Source organism: Lissotriton helveticus, chromosome 10 (assembly GCF_964261635.1).
Source record: "Lissotriton helveticus chromosome 10, aLisHel1.1, whole genome shotgun sequence".
Classification (NCBI taxonomy): domain Eukaryota; kingdom Metazoa; phylum Chordata; class Amphibia; order Caudata; family Salamandridae; genus Lissotriton; species Lissotriton helveticus.
Window position 1 is genome coordinate 699,992,656 of NC_136071.1, and position 19,448 is coordinate 700,012,103.

Genomic DNA, 19,448 nt, shown 5'->3' on the forward strand with positions numbered 1-19,448 from the left:
TGAACTTCTCTTTTAGTCTCTTTTGCTTCATCTCCAATTCATCACTGCAATATTTTGCATATGTTAGAATTTCATCAACTGATTTACTTTGCTAACAAATAAAATGCTGCTGAATCATCAAGCTAATTTGAGATCTCAATCCTGTTAAAAATCTAGATACAAAATTTCCCATGCCTTTTGTCTCAAGAGTCTCCATTCCATTACGCTGCTAAAACACTTGCAACACTCTCTCATACTAGGCATGCACTGACTCTTTGGGCTCTTGGATTGTCCTGTAATCTTAACCAAATCAATGCCTCTAGCTTGTATCTTCTCCTTCAAAAAGACCATCACCTAATGATAGTTTTTCATCACTAACGGTGACGGAGCACCTGACACCAGATTTTACTGGGGCACTTTTTCTAGCCACTCTATAGCCACCCTACATTCTGCCCTCAAATCATTAGTCACACAATGTTGAAGAAAATATTCAAATCCATTCGCAGGACCTGCACAATTTTCCCAAACCGCTCAACATGCATGTACAACTCCACAGTTTTGTTCTCAATTTGGGGAAATAATTTAGTAAATGACGCAAGATCAATTCTGCTCCTGGGCACATGGACATAACTTCTACCAGGCACTTCCCTCAATGTAAAAGCTGACGTGCCCTCTCCCTCCCCTATGAACAGAGGCATTTCTCCCTTTGTTTTCTTATTATCTCTCTTCTTCTCCCATTTGCTTTCCCTCTTTTATAATTTCCTCCATTGTCAAATGCTATGAGTCAATTCCTTAATTTGCATTTTCATTCCTAAGGTTTCTAAACTGCAAATGTCATTCTCATCAAAACACACAGTGTAGCTTCTCTGCAATGACTTGGTTCTACCTAAAATCTTCATAGTATTTTAGAGGCAATTCAGGCAACATATTATGTGTTTGTTCTGCATGTTTAGTGATGTCTTTACACAAAAACACATGTTTAGTAGGTATCTAATCAAGATTTCCTGATATAATTTCATCCAGTTCTAACTTACATTTGAAAACATTCACTCTAATTTCTGTCACCGAGAACTGAATTGTCTTTGTGCTTAATCCTGAGCTTGCATTTTCTCTCGAGGTTTCAACTAAACCTTTCAGACAGTCATCAAATTCTGTAGCACTAAAACCAATCTGCATTATAGGAGCATTAAACACTATCCCTTCTCTGGGAGTACTATGGTTAACAACACTCAGAGGTGAATTCCAAATTGACATGACACATGACAAGAATTTGGGATCTTTGGTCTGGTTCACCTATTGGGGAAAATCCTATCTGATTCCCTACAGATTACACAGGAACGAAATAAGGTGTAGCCACCTTAGTTGGGGCCAACTCCCATTCCTCCCCATCCAGGAACAGTAGTTGGCGCATTTACTCCAGTCGGAACTATCAAACCATTTGTTGCAACTCCTAATGACTCAGGGCTTCTATAAAAGAGATGTGGGACCCATAGTGACTGAAACTGTAATTGCATCTGCGGCACTGTGAACTGTAGGGCTAGCAAGGATTTTAATCCATGAACTACCTCCCAACAGGTTTTAACTCATATTTACTCCTGTATTTACTGGTGCAGGGGTACACCAGAATTTCCATTGGGGACTGCACTACTCATTCTTTAAGTTGGGTCTCATTATATGGGGGTGGACGCACCAATTACAACACACCCAAAAAGTCATCACTAGAGTTAATATCATTATCTTTGTCTGTACTCTCTGTGTCTTTTGTCTTTTCCCCCTTCTTTTTCTTTTTCTTTCCTTTCTCTTTCTCTTAATCGGTCTCTTCACTGGTCAATGCAGGTTACAATCTATCTCCCTGTATCATGTCAGTCTTCCAACTTTTTGTGTTCCAAATCCCATCTAGCATCTACACAAGTACTCTTCCCTGATATTTGTCCTTCCGCTTAGCATGAGCTGCACACTCCCAATTAAGTGCTTCATACTGTGTAGGCCTGGGTATTGGTTTCATCTCGCACAATACTCCTTACATTTTCAATGATTCTCAAATTAAATACGCCATAGCGTAGAAACATCAATGCACCATCTTTCTTTGTGATCATATACCACTAATTTAGCCAAATACAGGTGGAAAGACCCACATTTAAAGCCAAATATTGACCCAGTGTATCTTTGGGGGATACCTCTTCTCCCTCCTGAACAGGTATTTTCACATCTCCAATAATTAATCTTGGATTGCCTTAAAACATTTAATTTTTCAAAAATATTTTCAACAACCACAATTAGAAATCTGTTCCAAATCAGGAAATAACTCTTTCCCCACAATTCTCGTTCAGCAGCAACAGTCAATAAAAGCACAGCACTCTATGGCATAGGCAACCAATAACAGAATGGCTCAACACCCGCTGATGAAACTCAGTCTCACTCCTCGCAGCGGCTCACCCTCCCTTACAATTTTTCACAAACGCACTCTTCCCAGCACTAAACATGTAAAGCGATTTCAACAAATAACTCTGTTTGCTCCACTAAAGAAATTAAAGTACTCAAACACACAAGAAACGGTCCAGAGTGGCACTTTCTAACCAACTATGACTCATACTCGAAAGATACCTTGACCAGAAGGGAATCGCCCAGATTGGTGCAGCTTCTCCGGTGCACTGGGATTCACTACTTCAACTACACTTTACTCTAGCACAAAGATAAATGTCCCTATCTCAATTGTGCCGTCAACAGTGTCTCACAACAAGCACCACAAAACTTAGCAGGCAATTATAACACAATGTTTTCTACACCAATAACTATATTTATATGCCAGGATCTTAGACTACGTCAAGCCTGATAACAAATTCAGCTTCTCTGCATTAAGTACCACACACAGATACAACTTATCTCCACAAAACACCACAAGCTAGAAATAAGCAATTGAAACAGGCAACGCTAATAATACTCACTCCTCCGCTGGTACAACTCTCTCCCGAACTGCTAGAACTCCATCATTCCGCCAAATCAAGCCATGGGCTTGAGGGGCTTGTATCAGGTTTGGGCAAGTCCAGCATGGGACAATATTTCTCCCTGCTTCAGTATCTAACCATCTGACAGGCTAACATCTGAGGACTCTCTTTGAAATGAAGGTTAGTCTTAATCCAAACAAATTTACACTGTAACTTTTCCTGTAGCCCATTTGGCCACAGAATGAGGACCAGAAATCAGTAAATAAAGTTTAGTAGGTTGATTACAAGTTAGTAATCAATTCAACATAGGCGCATATCAAAATCACATTATAAAGATACAGAAACATAACGGGCAAGCTGAAATAATCAGAATAGGTCCAGTTTCAACAATATAAGGCATACAAAGAATACAGTCACAGCAATACAGATACTAACAAACACAAATTGGCGTTCCTTGAAGAAACTATAACCCCTCTTCCAGATTTAAGACCCATCTAATCCAGGCTCTAAGAGGGAGAATGGTTTAGAATAGAGAGTCTCAAAGGATTTGAGAATAAAGGAAGGAAGGTGTCAGCATAGTGAAGACTCCAGTGGAAGTCTTCACAAGAGGGAAATAGTGTTTAGCATAAAACTACACACTCACAATGACAAAAGGAACCAGAGAGGTCTGTACCTCTCAAAGTCTCAAAGTTAAAGGGTATCTGCCCTACAGTGTGAACACTAATTAAAACCAAAAAGTTTCAGGAGTATCCATATCTCTTAACACATCACCAAAACTCCAATTAATTTTCTTTCTCACAATGTGCGTCTACAACATCTTTTGATTTGTCCATCCCACAGAACTCAACGATCAAGTCAAACTTGGGCACCCTCATTCCTGATACGCAATGAGTAAGAGGCTTACTTTGCTCATCAAATCATCCCGTTTTTGCGAAGATTTCTCTTCACTGGCCTCACTATCTCTAATACATAATACTCCTTTCTTTAGGTATGATTATTATGAGAATACACTTGCAAATGGAAAGATCGTGCAGAACTAGGATAATACATTTCATGTCAAGAAATAAAGGCCAAGTCAAGCTAACTTTAGTTAAGCATTTTCAATATAAACTTCGAATACATGATTATGTGTGTACGCATAACTTCAAAATAACTGCAAAATGAATGATGCATTCATGGTTACACCTGCAATATACGTATAAACACAAATGAGAACTTCATGTTTTCATGATTAGGTTAAACATGAATGCGCACACATTAATGAGTCTCTAAGTTTCTACAGTGAATACACTTTTGGAGTACAATTTAATGCTTCACTCCATGTTAATTAAGTTAGGGACACAGAGTATATGGTGGAGTCAATGTAAAAACAATGTTTCTGTGACGTGTGAGGGTGGAGCAAAAATGATGTGTCTCCAATCCCCTCTATGATGGTGAATCTACCCATCCCAATCAAGATTTTATATTTACCAGGTGGATCAATCAATACCTCATGGGTTTCATACATTTTTGTATGGACTCCTCCAAATTTTTGAATGTCATTATAGTATCTACACAGACAGTCCTGCATCTGCACCGTTTCTTTTCATTCCCTTCCTTACTCCTACACTCTTATATCCCATAAAGATTTCTGTGACATGTAAGGGTGAAACAAAAAATTATTTGCCTCCAAAGTCTTATTATCTCTTATTTTAATAGTATTGTCAGAGATCTCCATTGTCAGTGCTGCCATATCGCTCTTTAAACGTTTAGTATCACAGCAGATGGCATCTGTAATGATATGTATTGCTCTATATTTCTTCCGATATTTTTACCATTGATTCTGTATGTGAATTCACCATTTTGATGTTGGCAGGAGGTTGGGAAGATTGTTGTTTGCATGTATTAGGAGGATTTTGTGTGTAATTTATATCCATTTTATGTAATGATAAAGAAGAACACTCTGATGTTGTCAAATTTGAATGATATATGGAGATATTGCAGCAAAAAGCCCCACTCGAGGGATGATAAATTGAGAAAATGCGTGAAAGTCAAACTGAAAATATGATGCACAGAGAGGAAAGTTTAGTAGGTGCCAAGCTTCAGAAGGAACAGACCTCGCTTTCAAGATGAAACACAGAAGACATGAACAGTACCTTTAAGAAGCAACAAAAAGATTAATAAGACCATCCTCTTTCAGTTTACCTCCATCTGGCAGTCTTCAGATGTAGGCTCCTGACTGGAACTTGAAGGAAAAGGAAGGAAGACATTGGGGTGCTGTAGACACGTATACAATCATCAGGTGTGAGCCAGGGGTAATGACAAGCCAAAAACAATGCAGCAGGGGAGATTTAAGTTGCAGTTTGACGTCTATTATCGTCGCAATTTGCTGGCTTTGAGGGAGCTTAAGAGTGCATCCACCATCTTGGATCACAAGCGTGCAGTCCCGCAGTCCAAACTCTTTTATTTACTTTATAACAAGCCTTGCCAATGCCAACAGTTTAGGATTTTGTATAGTAACACAGTGTATATCAACCTTCAGTAGCACGGAACATAGGTGCACCAGAGCAGTCAGTTTGCAAACTTTCCTACCCCAATGGATAGGTACTGGGCAAGGGGAAGCAAGAGAAACAGTGCATGGCAGTCTCACCTGCAGACAGAGTGGAACAAAAGGGAAACAAGAGATCTGTTGACTGGGTGTGAGTGTTTGATTGGTTCAGATGCTCCGTCCATCACCACCCCCTTTTGTACCGGTTTGTTCGCCATAAGTTGGCAGGGTATGCTCAGACATGAGTCCCTTGTGCACTTTGCCACTGGATTCAAGCAAACCTGGCTGAAGACGGCTGAAGTGCCAGAAGCCGGTCCTAGGAAGCTTGTTTCCGGTCCAGGGAAGGCATGGCTTGGCAGTTCGGGCTGGACTGTTCCCTTGAGGCACAGGGTCAGACTGATTTGCATAAGGCTATGTCTGAACTGGGGTGGGAGAGTGGGCTAAAGAACGGTGATGGATTAAACCCAGATCTGTTGACTGGGTGTGAGTGTTTGATTGGTTCAGATGCTCCGTCCATCACCACTCCCTTTTGTACCTCTTTGTTCGCCATAAGTTGGCAGGGTATGCTCAGACGTGAGTCCCTTGCTCACTTTGCCACTGGATTCAAGCAAGCCTGGCTGAAGACGTCTGGAATGCCAGAAACCGGTCCTAGGAAGCTTGTTTCTGGTCCAGGGAAGGCATGGCTTGGCAGTTCGGGCTGGACTGTTCCCATGAGGCACAGGGTCAGACTGATTTGCATATGGCCATGTCAGAACTGGGGTGGCACAGTGGGCTACAGAACGGTGATGGAGTAAACCCTGATTTGTTGACTGGGTGTGAGTGTTTGAGTGGTTCAGATGCTCCGTCCGTCACCACCCCCTTTTGTACCGCTTTGTTTGCCATAAGTTGGCAGGGTATGCTCAGACGTGAGTCCCTTGCTCACTTTGCCACTGGATTCAAGCAAGCCTGGCTGAAGATGGCTGGAATGCCAGAAACCGGTCCTAGGAAGCTTGTTTCCGGTCCAGGGTAGGCATGGCTTGCCAGTTCGGACTGGTCTGTTCCCATGAGGCACAGGATCAGACTGATTTGCATATGGCCATGTCTGAACTAGGGTGGCAGAGTGGGCTAAAGAACGGTGATGGATTAAACCCAGATCTGTTGACTGGGTGTGAGTGTTTGATTGGTTCAGATGCTCCGTCCATCACCACCCCCTTTTGTATCACCTGCAGACAGGGCATGCATCTCTCCCTCAAAGAGCAGGTGTGAAAGCTTTCCTTCACCTTGGAAATGGTGCATTATGGCAGTAGTAGAGCAAGCTTCCCTCCTCATAGAAATGGTAAAACTCTGCAATGCACATTTGTACAAATTTCGTTTACCATCGCTAAAAATTTATAAAGCTTAACCACCACCAGTTAAGGTAACCCTCTTTCGCAGAACAGGCACACATTGGGCAGCAAAAGTAGGAGCTCCTCTTCGTCACAGAAGAAGTGCAGTTTGAAAATAAGTAAACAAGCTCACTTCTTTCACAGAAAGTGGCCGCAGATCAATATCCCTTTCTTTGCAGTATATATAAATCATGGCAGCTTTACTGGAAGCTTCCATCGCTCACAGACCATGCCCAGCTCAAAAATCAGAGAACCTGGATTGCACAGATGTGTTTAATCCTGTGAGGTGAGGGTGAGGTAATGTTAAAGTACTTCAATGAATAGTTCCCTTTCAGTGCAGTCAATATTTTTCTTTCTTCCTGCTTACACACACAATGCTGCCACTGATGCGTCTGTCATATCCTGCAATACTTCACATATTTGTCATTAAAGCAGTGTTTTTCCAAGTGTAACAGAGGTTTTAGGAAATGTACTCCTTCTAAACTGGACAGGCTTACAGGATGTTTCTCTCGGCTCACAGGATATCAAGATAGCCTGGTATGTAGCACATGCATTTTGCTGGCGAGAAAAACGAAGTGGAGAAATATCGGTAAATGTTGTAAATATCATTATTACTACTACTAGCAGTGTTAGTACCACTCCTATTATTTTTACAGACATCAAAGCAACTACTGCTACTGGTGGAACTATTTTATAATTTATATGAAAGCTATATTATTTTTATAAAAACAAAGGCATCCAACTCTGATACAGACACATGTCAACATTAACTAAGTAAAAAAAACCTCTCATGGATTCACCTCTTATGATTCGGCTCATCAGCATATTGACCTGAGAACATACAACCCTCCCATTGGCTCTTCTCCTAAGAAAACAAAGATGGCCTACATAGACCTACCATACCTCAGACAGTTAACACCGTCTTCCACTTTGCAAAAGGTATTGCGAGAGCGCTCATTGTTCAACGACATTTGTGGCCCACGTGGTATCCTTCAGATTTTCCATTTTGTATTCTGACGTCAACATTGAATAGGAACAGGATTCTTAATAAATACAGTTCGGGCATTTTTGCTGTTGTATGAGGGCATCATATCCTTTAATAGTATGCAAATGAGAGTGCGGTTCTGCATTCCTATGGAATGAAATACAGTATTTGTAAAGTGCACATTTACTTGAGGGTGTCAAGCAGCCGGGTGGGGGCCGTTGGGAAGATTAAGCGAGCTATTGCCCAGAGTCACATGGTGCTGGACTAACCTGCTGCCGGAACCATGAATCGAACGGTGAACCCTGTGATCTCCGGAGTCAGGCGCCCTGGCCATTGTGCCACACCTCTCCCCTTAAAACCAGAATACACCAAAATACATAGCACATCAATATAACATCGCAGGCATGTACAGAAGGCGGCATTCCTGCTTCTTACTTGAACATAAGAGCATCATTTACTGACTTTTTACCAGTCATTCGTCTCTGTCTTTCAAAACACGGGAGAAGGGCAGGACAAGTAGACGATGCTGAAGCAGCCCCATGTGCCTTCCTGGACCTCTACAGAATCAACCAAGATGAAGAAGAGAGACATCGCAATTTCTTCTGCTGTCACTTCACCCTCCCCACTGTCTCTGCAAACCATAACAATGTGAAAGAAGTAGCTGCTCTATCCAGCATCTCTGGCATTAAGATAAAGCCCCTACTTAATGCAGTATCTGATTTCTGTGCACACATGGATGAAGTGCAAAGAAAACCATCTAGCAAGGTGGGGAACAGGTATTATTATGAGAAGTACTGTGTTGCGAGTGTGGAGTGAGAGTACAAAGGAAATTTTGAACTGGATTTTTTAATCTGACATTTTTTTCAAAAGAAAGTAATGTTCCCATAATAGCTCTGCTTAGCTAACACATTTGGCATTTGAAACATTTCAGGCAGCACAAGGGCATAACATTGTGATTGGCTTGACTAAACATACTTGTTTTCGACCACAGAACTCCAAACTCATGCTTTCATTTTCTTTGGCACACTCTGAGTGTACAAAACAAACATGTAGTGTATGCAGATCCATCCAACGTTCTATGAATAATAATAGCTTTTTTTATATAGAGTGCTTCATAAACTACTCTGGTATTTTTTATTTCTCTAAATGACTGGTGTTACTAGTACACAATTTAACGGTACTCAATTGACCAACCTCAAAAGAATAGGTCAGCCTTGTTGGGATTAAAAGGACCTGTAGGTCTCCAGGTGCATCAGCAGCGAGCGTTTGAATCACTGAGCCATCATGTTAAAAGCAGTAGTGACTGGTGGATTTTGAAAGTGGTGAGGCAAAAATTGTACCGCAAAATATAATGAGCAAACAAAGCGAGCAAGCCCAAACTGGAAAAGGAGGGTGCAGGGGGGGTTATCCCCTGCACGAAAAGTTTGCAAAAATTGACTCAAATGGTGGGTTTTACACCAACCATTTACAGCAAATTGTTGAAAAAACTGAATCCAAATATAGCATTTTGAAGCACAAGTGTAAAGTAAACATTAGAAAGAAATCAAAAATGTGCCCAATCCTCAAACTAGTCTGCTTGCAAAATGACCCCCAAGCCATCTTTGGTTTCTACTATGCCTCCATATACACAATGCACCTTTAATTTCTACCATGCTTCCATATATAACATACACACGCAAAAGTGTGTGTGTGTGTGTGTATGTTCTATATGAAGGCAAGACAGAAAGGAAGGGCCTGGGACACTCATTTTAATCAAAACTGCTGCTGCTACTGATGTACTACTGATGCAGGTCACTTCCCAAACACTCCACTGAAATCTCCATGCTCCGAGAAGAACTTAAACCAGACGCCCTATTCCTGATAGAGACCTGGCTCAATGCAGAGTCAGTACCTGATCTCTACCATATCCTTCCCCATGGATATCACATACAACGAGAAGACCGTAAAGAGGGTAGAGGAGGAGGCCTAGCCGTTATCTTTAAGGATTGTTACAAGTGCCGCAGCTCTCCCAACCTGTTACCGGAATGCGAATGTCTCTCTTTTGTCATTGATTTATCCCCCATAACTACCTTCTCGGAACTACTTATATATGGCCCACCAGGGGCTCTGGGACAATTTCTTAACACCCTTCCCCCATCACAGCCAAAATGGCATGTAGCCCATCTAATTTTACACTATTAGGGGATCTTAATATTCACTTTGGCGATGCCTTGGATCACATCGCCAATGAACTGACCATGAGCCTCTCCACACTACAACTTGAACAATTATTGTTCAAACCCACCCACACCAAAGGCCACTTGCTCGATTGTGTTTTAAGTAACTTCCCCGCTTCCGTGGTCAGACCACTTCCTGATCCCTCTTTCCTGGGCCATCCCCGAACCCCACTTAGTCACCAACACAACCATTCGTAGAGAATGGAATTGGTCTAAACTTCTCCTGGATTGCTGGCCGACGGGCCCTTGAAACCTCAAGACCACCCAATAACCCCAATCCCATCCTAGCCAATGAGAACTACAACAGCTGGATCAATAACTCCCTAGACTCCATGCTCCCCATGACATGCTCCAAAACAAAGCGCAGCGCCACAACTGCACCCTGGTACTCCCGCAGATTACGGGAAAGGAAACAATATTGCAAAAAATTAGAGAGGAAATGGCGACTGAATTATTCCCCTTCCCGCAAAACTGCATACAGGGAGGCAATAAAAACTTACAAAATTGAAATTAAACTTCTCAATCTACTTTTTTCAAAGAAAAAATTAAAGCAGCTGCTTTCATGCCCAAAGAAATCTATCGGATAGTAAAAACTCTCCTCAAACTCCCTGAGAAACCGCCAAACCCTATCAACGCCCAAACTCGCTGCAATAACCTGGCAGATTTCTTTTTCTAGAAAATACAAACTATTAACACCTCCTTTTCCTCCATCCAGCCCAACACAACCCCCGCCAACTTCTCTAGTGCAGGACCCCAATCTTCTGACACCCTTAATACCCTCCCACTCTTAATCCCACCAAAATAGAATCCTTTATGCACCAGGGGAAATCTGGCTCTCCCCAAGACCCGGCACCCCGTGCCCTGCTGTCAGCTATTGACAACATTCTTTCCACCACACTTGACCTGCTCAATGCCTCCATCTCCTCCTGCATTTTCCCTCCCCCTGGAAGCGCGCCATGGTTAAGGCTCTTTTAAAATAACTTAACCTAGACCAAGACAATCCCAGGAATTACCGGCCAATTTCCCTGTTACCATGGCTGAGCAAGATCCTGGAGAAATATGTCAACTCGTAACTGGTAGAGTTTCTGGAGAACAACCATTTACTTGATCTCACTGGTTAGAGGCGGCAGACCCAGAAGCAGAGAACGGCCCGGGACCAGGGTTCAATTCCCGACGCGGCAGGGTCGTGGACCAGGGTCAACGTACTCGATAATTCTCGCCTCGGTGCCTACTCTAACCAGGGATCACACTCGGCAACTCTGGGCATTAAGCTTGCCTCATCTCTACAACGGCCCCCCACAGACGCCGGGGATGCCTGGTTTCACCTTGGAGATACCCAGAAAGGGACCATCTCACAGGGAAAGCAAGGACGGGTTCCCCAGCGGTCTTCTGCGCCAGGATACTCCGGTAGTAATTGAGCGCGCTACAAAACAGCATATTACATTACTACATTACATTACATCTCTCCCAGACAGGATTCTGTCCCATGCATAGGACCGAATCCGCTCTTCTTACAGTAACTGAGGAGGCCAGGAAAATCCTTGATCAAGGAGGCTCTGCAACAATCATCCTCCTTGACTTAAGTGCCGCATTTGACACTGTAAATCATGACCTACTAATACACCGACTTACCAACCTAGGATTTGCAGGTAATGCCATCACCTGGTACACATCCCTCTTGGCAGATCGTTCCTTCCAGGTTTTTGAGGGCGATATCACCTCCCCCAGCAAGCCACTCAGTTGTGGTGTGCCTCAGGGCTCCTCCCTGAGCCCCACACTATTTAACGTATTTATGAGCCCCCTAGCTGAGATTGTCCATCCTTTCGGCATAAAAATCATCACTTATGCCTAACGACACTCAGCTAGTGGGGGCCCTAAACCAACCAAATACCTCTTGTAACAACATGAGTGGATGTTTTGAAGAGGTGGCCAAATGGATGACACTCTCCTGTTTAAAGTTGAAAGGGGACAAAACTGAGCTCATGCTATTAGGTAAAACCCCCAATCTCAACATAAACTCACTGTGGCCCATCTGCCTAGGACCTGTCCCAGTGCCAAAGGATACCATCAAGAGCCTGGGCATTTGGCTAGATAACTCTCTTAACTTTAACCATCAAGCAGCTAAACTCTCAGCCACCTGCTATGGTCTATTAAGGCTACTTCGAAAAATTCTTCTCTTGCTTCCATTCCAGGCAAAACAGATTATGGTTCAGGGTCTCATTCTAGGATGCCTGGGCTCTGGGAATGCCCTCTATCTAGGGGCCCTTCAATCCACCTTGCGCAAACTCCAGGTCATCCAAAACTGTGCAGCCGAACACTCCTTCAGATTCCCCGCCGACTTCCAATCAATCCCGGTCTAAAGAGCCTTCACTGGCTCCCAGTTAGGGAAATATTTGAATTCAAGGCCCTGTGCATTGCCCATAGGGACTTATGGAAGACGGGCCCTGCCATTAGCCAATCGCTGATTACCCGCTACCACCCGAACAGACAGCTTAGATCAGCATCTTCCTTCCTTGCTCTAGTGCCCAAGATCAAAAGAACTAGATGTGGTGGCCGTTCCTTTGCATATAACTCGGCTAAACTCTGGAACTCTCTCCCCCTTCACTTGTGGGCAGAGCCAAACCTTTCCCTTTCCGTAAGCTTTTAAAAACTCTGCTCTTCAACAAATCCGTATAGTTACTAACTATACTCCTGCCTGCGTTTGTCCGCAGCGCTAGGAGGCCTTAGGGTAGCTATTGCGCTTAACAAATGCTCTTTTCATTTAATTTTTGGCAGCAGTGGAAGGAGCTGTGGGTGGCGTCAACTGCAGTGGACTCCTGAGAAATATTCTGGGCCCTTAAAGCCCATTTTTTACAAATTAAGCACTGAAAGTGGAGAACACCAAAGTGCTTGAGTTATTTTATAAGCAACCAACAATGTTGTATATGGACACATGGTAGAAACAAAAGGCTAGGGACACTAGTTTTAATTAAAATGAGTGTCCCTGGTCTTTAGTTTATACCATGCCTCCATATACAACATGCATACATAGAAGTGTGTGTTTTTGTTGTATATGGAGGCATCTTTGAAACAAAATGCAGCTCATTTCATTTACATTGTAAATTAAATCATGAAATGCGTGGCCGAAACGTAAGGCCAGGGAAACTCATTTTAATTAAAACGTGTCTCTTTGAACTATCATTTCTACTATGCCTCCATATACAACATACACATACAGAAGTGTGTGTGTATGTTTTTTTATGGAGGCATGGGTGGAAACAAAAAGCCTGGGGCACTCGTTTTAATTAAAACTGCTGCTGCTACTGACTTTTGGCAGCAGTGAAAGGAGCTGTGGTGACTCCAACTGCAGTCGACTCCTGATAAATATTTTAGGCCCTGACTGACACTAGTTCATTTTTAACAAATTAAGCAGTAGCTGCACCTCACATAAGGATTTCAGTATATTTGGTTGGGCAGTACCAGGGCTTTACAGAATGAGAAAAGTGTGGCTCAGTGGTTAGAGGCGGCAGACCCGGAATCTGAGATCGACCGTGGACCAGGGTTCGATTCCCCGCCTCGGCGGGTCTTGGGCTCATAAATTCCACGGTCTCGATAATTCTCGCTCCGGTGCCTACTCGACTCTCAGGGTCACACTCTGCGACTCTGGGCAATAGCTTGCTTAATCTCCACATCGGCCCCTCGCGGCGGGATGCCTGGCTTTCACCTTGTGGATACCCTGCCGGGGTTTCTCACAGGGGAATACCAGGACGGGTTCCCTAAGCAAGCGCGGAGATGCCCCAGGGTAAGTCCTGCGCTATATAAGTTTCATACACACACATAAGTTTCATACACACACATTTAGTTGACTAGTAGCACTTTACAGAGGGACCGCAGTATATCCAACAAGTAGAAACAAGCTTGCTTGTGCCTGTGAAGAAAGTGTCTTTGCTTCTAATGTCCCATGTCAAGCACGGAAAAACAGATCACAACAGAGAACAAAAACAACTGCACAAAGCATGTCACAGAATGAGGACAGAACAGTGAACACATGCACTTCAAGGCGAGATGAGGGGACAGAACAGCATGTTGAGGGCCGCCGGGGGAGAGGGGGGCAGGACTCAAGCAATTCTGGTGAGGTTTGGACGACTGGGGTATGCCAGCAAGAACTGGAGGCAGAGAAAGCAAAAGTGCGTGTGTTCCTTTAATTTAAATTATAAACAGGTAACTAACTGCTCTCCATTATGAAGCAACCAACAATTATTGTGTGCATGTGTATGGACACATGGTAGAAACAAAAGGCCATGGACACTAGATTTAATTAAAATGGGTGTCCCAGGCCTTTAGTTTCTACCATGCGCCCATATACAACATACACACAGAGAAGTGAGTGTTTCTGTTGTATATGGAGGCATCTTAGAAACAAAATGCCGTGCATTTCATGATTTCATGTACATTGTAAATGAAATCTTGATTAAAACAGCCTTTCTTTTCTACCATGCATCCTATTACAACATACACGTTGTATATGGCATGGTAGAAAAGAAAGGCCAGGGACACTAACTTTTCACTCATTTTAATTAAAACTAGTGTCCCTGGCCTTTCGTTTCTACCATGCGTCCATATACAATGGAGGCATTGTAGAAATGAAAGTCCAGGGACACTAGTTTCAAATAAATTACCTTCACAGCTCCACCAGCAGATAATAAAGACAGAGAAAGTGGAGAATAAAAGCCTTGGAGAGAGCTCGGTCGTTTTAATTTAAAATGGTCGAGCACTCTCCAAGCCTTTTATTCAAAACGCTGAAAACAGTCAGTTCTTCTTTATTTTTAAGTACATAATAACCACAAAGTGAACAAACTCACCTATGGAATGTTCTCGAACCAGGCCCCTCGTGACTGGACTGGATTGCAGACTCAGAATGCAGACAGCACGGCAATGGTGGCACAAGCCTGGAAGGAACTGGAAAATGCTGGATTTGGACTCCTCCCCCAGTCCCCAGTCCCCAGCCCATCAATCGTATTAAGAATAAATACCTGTTGCTGGGTCTCGTGGGAGTGGCAGAGGACAAAGACATACCCCACTCCAAAATTCTCTAAACCGGATTGCTCTGCCACCAGCCATTGAAAATAACGGAGGTGTTACGGCGGGGTTTTTGATCTATTGCTATAGATCTAGATCCCAACTCAGGTCGACTAAACCGTTGATACCTGTCATAGAGTAAAAGGCAATCCACTACTAGGTCAATCAGTTAAGGACTTACACCACTCTAAAGAACCACTTACTACAAATACGTTTTAAAAGTTTATTATAAAGCCAAAGTTAACTGGAGATACAAACATCTCAAAATAAGATTCAAAAGATATACTGGTATCAATACAAACATACATTTTCTAAATGCTCTTAGTCGGCAGAAGAATATCACCAAAACCAATTCAAAAATCATCAGAGTTGCAAGAAAAGACACAAGCTGTAACTTGTGAGTCATTTACAGAAAGGAAGAAAATCCAGATTAGACTGTCCCTACACTAGACTAAGTGACATCCCTACTTAGTAAAATCTTAACCTAAAAAGGTGTCAGCCGTGGTGACTTCCAAAGAAGATCACTCACTTCCCTTAGTCTTCGTTGTGAATCAGTGTCTCGCAGTTATCCTATCTGCCTACCCATCCGCTCTCTTAGGTTCCTCAGACCATCTGCCCTAACTCCACCCAGGGGTGCTGTCCCTAATACAAAAATAACATTTACAATAGAAACGCCCTTTAGAGACGCCCCTCACGTGGTGTCTGTTCTGGCATTTTCCATGCTGATACTCCTCTGGGCCCATCGTTAGCGTTGACCTTGCTTCTCAGGCTCTTCTCCGGCAGGACGGTACCCCCCAGGAAATTCCTGAAGCCTCCTCCAGGCCTGTGCCTGGCTCCCTGAACAAAACTCTATTCATCACTCCCTTGATTGGAACCTCCTCGCACCTGCAAACAGACACTTGTACAGTGGGCCCCAAATTCCGGCCTCCACCGTATCTTCTAAGTCGTAAACCTTCGAGCAGGCTCCGCAATTTATGCTTAACATGACCTTCCTCTAACTAACACATGCAGATCAAAAGAAATGACCTTATCTATTCAGGCCTATTAGAATTACATGAAACGGGCCTGTGCACTCTGTAAACCTTTAATTTCTTAGTCTAAACAGTATTCTAACTTATTACACACAATGGTTATATGAAACACTTCTATAAAACATATATTTCAGTTCTATGATCAATAATACTTTGAATTACAACAACATTAAAAATCCATATCATGTGAGAGTGTAACAGCACCTTTCATTCTCTGTGAACTGCCATGTGGCCTACACATTTCTACGTTTAGCAGCATTACATTCTCCTCTACAACAACCACATAACATGGGATTTCAACATCATTCTAACATCTCTACACACTTCTACATTAGCTTTTCACACTGATATATGCATTCTTTTTTAATTAAACACTCTTATATATTTTCACTCTATAAATTCGACACTCTTATGTAATCTTCACTAAACTGATGCAACGTGCTTGTAAATATGGTGCACTTCTATTTTTTTACTCAATTTGCGCTCTCTCAGTTCCCCCCTTTGATGACTTTTAGTAGTCATCACCATCCCAGAGGTATGAACTGAATCAAACAGAACTCGTTGCAGTATTCTCTCGTTTCATCATCTCTAGAGCCCTCAGACTCCTGTACTGATTATCCTGCATCGCAGCTAATCTCCTCTCCTGCTCTCTCATGGATCTCTGCAACCTATTTGATCTATACCATTGGTACAGCCGCACCAATCCCCACAAGGTGATTATACAAATCACTATTATGATGATAGGTTTCAGTATGTACCAAATGAAACCCTTTCCTAGGTTGGCAAACCAACCTCCAACTTTACCCATTCCATGACCTACTTTTTCCCACACATTTACCTGTGTCAAATCCTCAATCTCATGATGAATTTCAGTGATGTTCTGTATATACTTTTCTAGAGGTTTTGAATTGTCTGGAATGTAAGTACAACATTCCTGAACCTTCAAAGCCTTACAGACTCCTGCCTCTTTGGCTAACAGAACGTCTAAAGCAAGTCGGTTCTGAAGAACCATTGCCCTTATCGATTGCATCTCTCCCTCCACCAGCATTAATGATCTAGCAGTACTGGCGGACAACCTATCTACAACTGTTGCCAATCTTCTAATCTTGACATCATTCAGTACTATCCCTAACAGAGGAAACATAGCACCAAATACGTCTCCAACTACCTCCTTATAGCTTACATCCCTTCTTCCTCTAGCTTGAGTTCCTCCCTCTATAATTTCTAGATCCTTAGCATGGTATATTTTGGGGAAGACAATTGCTAAATAACATGATCCATACCAATTATCCGGTAGTTTCACGTATGCATTTCTTCCACAAACAAAATATACATTCGGGATCACCTGCATTCCCTTCAAGAAATCCTTTGTATAAAATTCTAATTGGAAAGCATGTTCACAATTTACTTCTCCCACAAACACATTCTCATAATAGGTTTTTCCCCTACATATACACAGTTTCCCTTTTTGCTCTCGATCTAAAGCTATTGGACCATTACTACCCTTTCTTTTGTGTGACCTTTCTTCCTTGGTCCAATCTGTTTTCCATTGGCCTGAAGCCTTTAAGATCTTCTGTCTCCTATACCGATCATCCACCTGCCCTATAAACCTTTTCTCAATTTCTGACACTTTACAAGTCAAATTATTTCTTCGGGCATGTGAAGTATCCAACGTTTTCCAAGGAATGAAAAATTTCTTTAATCTATCTTCACTCTTATAATAATCCCACTTGTTAATGTGCTTGTAGTTTGGAACTTCTGGTAAAACAGCATAAAAATTTGAAAAATAATACTCAAAGCCATCACGTTCATAAAATATACTAAGCAACAAACTACATGTGATTCCATAAGTCAATGGAAGATGATGATATCTAATACCTTCGTCTACAGAGGCTGGCAATTGCATGCACACATAGCAATCCTTTGCCTCCATAGTATCAATATATTCATAAAGCAATTTAGCATATGCATTTGATTTGAAATTTCCCTGTGATTCATCCACATGCAACCTACGAGTCTCTGCTGCTAGTAAAGCTTTATCTTTCTCTGTATTGTTCCCCCTTTGACCAGCAGTAGTAGGTTTCTGTATCGATACAATTTTTGCTTCCTTTGTTGCCTTCTCTTCATTTTCATGTCCCACTACATATGATATAGTAACTACTAAAACTATAAGAAAAATTACTCCCACTAAAAGTGTGCCTACTATGCATTTTGTCTTGCGGTTTGGGTTGCCAGCCTCCATGATCTCAAGACAGTGTAGTTCTGATTCTCTTTCACAACACAAAGTCTCTTTTCTTTGCTTATTCAGTCTTTCCGAACCACACCTGGTAGCTGATAATCCCTTCTGCAAGATCAGTCTTTGAGTTCTATAGCAACAGACCACCCTAGCCCTTCTCCGTCCACTAAATGGGAAGTCCCTAAATTTCTTCTTCTTCCACTTGGCGCTAGGTTATCTTTCAATCTGTTTATTTACAAAGTCTTTAGCAATCTGGAATCATACGTGTTCCAGCGGCTCTAATCACGTATTCTAATATTTCTAAACGAAGAATGATCTCCTCGAGTGTTGGCATCGTTGAACAAAAAGTCGGAAAATCTATTCTGTTTAAAACCAGTTCTCTTATCCTGCTCAGATAAGGAGGATTGGTGATAGTGAGTGTCAGCAACCCTTCGACCTCCACTCCTGGTACCAACAACACTACCTCCAATGTTATGATTGGGTCAGTACTGGTCACTGTCACTTCCCTCACCCTCCCAGATCTCCGTGCACTCGACATTTGCTGCTAGGTAGGTCCACTCAGGAGTAGCGTATCTTCTGCAGGGCACTCGCACCCTCCTCGATCTTCTCGGACCTTCCTGTTCCTGTCTTTGTGCACCTTCGTCCAAATCCGAGTCTTCAGATATAGGAGCAAGAGTTCTCTCTGGAGTTGGCTTCAAGCTCGGCCTCTTCTTTCTTTCAGGCCAACTAGCTTCTCCACGCCTTGTTCTCCTATTTCTTGTCCTCACACTCGGTTCTTGATCACTCTTGTCTTGATCCGTGTCTGAGCCGTATTCACAGCAACTTTCTCCTTCGGTGGCAACTTCAGTTTCACTGTCGTCCTGTCTTCCTTCTGCTTGATCTGTAGCACTCCCAACTTCTTTCGACACCCCCACAGCTTGACTGATCCCCTCTAGTGGTTCACCGTCCACAGCTGGATTTTCATCTGTGAGAGGAGCTGTTTCTTCTAAGGGTGCTGGAACTCTTCGAGTATGGGAAGCATGAATCCAGTTTGGCAGCCCTCCACACTTTACAGCAGTATTCGTTGTCAGGATTATTTGGTAGGGCCCCTTCCAGCGCACGTCTAGG